Genomic DNA, 2653 nt, shown 5'->3' with positions numbered 1-2653 from the left:
TCTAGGTCAGGCAGAATGTGGTTTTCTTTCTCTTCCACTACCAGCTGGAGAAAACTGTAATTTTATGATTAGGTCAGGCCATTCAGATAAGATCGGCTGTGCCATGTAATTTTATCTAATCACAAAAGTAAAATCCAAAATTTTCATGGTCTGAGCATATATACCAGGTAAGAAAATACTGGGAAATACCTTAGAATCCTATCACAGTATTTCATATTTTCTATAGCTATGGTGAATAATAACTTGTATTTTCTATTAAATTTTCTAACTGGTTGTCACTAATGAATAGAAATATTATTTTTAGGAATTAAGACCACCAACTGAGTGTGGGCAAGGCTATGTATATGATGATTTCACTCCCAGAGTTAGACTGTTATATGCAAAGGTTAAGGAATTTTGCTTCACTAATTAAGGTCCCAAATTAGTTGACTTTGAGTTAATCAAAAGGGAGATTATCCTGACTGGGCTGACCTATTCCTTTAAACGGACAGGGCCCCTCCTGAAAGAAGAGACAAGAAGCATGAGAGACTATAGTGCTGACCTGGAAACAGCAAACTGCCAAGCTACACAGGAGGCAAATTGCCATCATAAGGGTGGTTTCTAAGAGCAAAAATAATCCTAACCCTCAGCTGACAACCAGCAAGAAATGGAGGTTCTCTATAATCATGAGGAATTTCCAAGAACTGTTGAGTTTGGAAGAGAACTCAGCCTCAGATGAAATCTCAGCTCTGGCCAACATTGTAATTTCAATCTGGTAAGACCCTAAGCAGAAAACCAAGTTTGTATTTTTATTTGTATTTGTTTTATTTGTATTTCTATTTGTCTTATTTGGTTGCTATTATATCCTTTAATGTTTTGTTTTGTTTTGTTTTGTTTTGTTTTTTGAGAGGGACAGAGTACAAATGGAGGAGGGACAGAGAAAGGGAGACACAAAATCCGAAGCAGGCTTCAGGCTCTGAGCTGTCAGCACAGAGCCCAATGAGGGGCTTAACTCATGCACCATGAGATAACGACCTGGGCCAAAGTCTGAGGGAGGCTTAAACAACTAAGCCACCCCAGAGCCCCTGGCTTAACGTTATTGTATCCTTTAAACCTGGTAACTCTCATCTTTCTTCAATTATCAAAAATTCACAGCCAGTATCTCAATATTTCTCCAAGTGTGGCTTCAGTAGTATTCTCTTTATTCTTTTGGAACTCTGATTAGACATATATTGGATACTCTTAATCTATCATCCATTACTCTTTTTTTTATCTTTTTTTAATCAGCTTCATTTTGAATGAATGTATTAGTACTATAATAGTGAATTATTAGAACTAAATAGGATGCTTATTGTAGTCTTTATCAAAAATGCTCTATAAAATTAATTTAATGTAGAGTAAATTAACAACTTAATTTTTAAAATTTTCTTGCTGTATCTCTTAGCATTAAATAACTACATGCATTTGGAATTAGAGATTCCAGGTTCATTTTAAGGGAAAACATTGGTTTATTTTTCTGTGACTTTTTTAATATCCCTCTGCGCCCACCTCTCATTATCTAGCAATTTCTACTTGCATCCTCCACCACATCAATCTAGAACCACATTTTTAATAAGTTCCCTAGACCCAACCCTGCAAGGACATAGGCACCCTGCAGAGCATTCAGACACAAAGTGGTTTGATTCAGTTCCTATTCTCAAGGTTCTATTAGTACCTCTCCCATCACTTCTTAAATCTAGGATTCCATATAAGGTATGACCCCAGGCAGCCATGAGTAACTGTTGCATTCAACCTCCTTAGATATGGAAAGAATATCACACCCATCTCTGGTTCTAAGAGGCAAGATTGGCAATTCCCAATCTGCATGGAAGACTAACTCCTTTTTACCATTCAAGAGCCAAACCTTCAGTTACTATTTGCTTTTAAATAAGACCACAGCATTTGTTAAAGCTGTTCTACTGCTCACTTTGCATATGTCTGTGTCTGATCCACCATTACCCTGGCTAAATCTTGTGTGTCTTATTTTCTCTCTCCCCTTTTTGTCCCTGTCTCTCTCTTATGTCTTCTCTGTCTCCCCACCCCCACCCCCCCATGTATTTTCTGTCCCTATCATCTATCTTTCTATTTATCTATCTACCTACCTATCTATATCTAGTATATATAATTATATTACTAAATGTTTGGAGCCCAAGATGTCTGAATTATGAATGTACTATATGTCCTTTGACCCAAAGACATCAAGAATTCTTATAATCCACAAATTACTTATAAGGGAGGTTTTTTTTTTTAATGTTTTTTTTAATTTATTTTTGAGATAGGGAGAGACAGAGCATGAACAGGGGAGGGTCAGAGAGTGGGAGACACAGAATCGGAAACAGGCTCCAGGCTCTGAGCTGTCAGCACAGGGCCCGACGTGGGGCTCGAACTCACAGACTGTGAGATCATGACCTGAGCTGAAGTCAGCTTAACCGACTGAGCCCCCCAGGTGCCCCTAAGGGAGTTTTTATTATTGCTTGTTTATTGACTCTTTGTAATTCTGTCACCAAATTTATTAGCAAGGATTGTTTCTGTTTTACTCCATTTGGTTTTTACTTTGACAATTGTGTTTACCATTCTTAGGATTTCTATTAGGCTTATTCACAGATTTATTTCTTGTCCATTCTCTCCTTGAAAT

The sequence above is a fragment of the Prionailurus viverrinus genome, chromosome C2 (genome assembly GCF_022837055.1).
Source record: "Prionailurus viverrinus isolate Anna chromosome C2, UM_Priviv_1.0, whole genome shotgun sequence".
NCBI lineage: Eukaryota > Metazoa > Chordata > Mammalia > Carnivora > Felidae > Prionailurus > Prionailurus viverrinus.
This window is presented reverse-complemented; position numbering follows the sequence as displayed.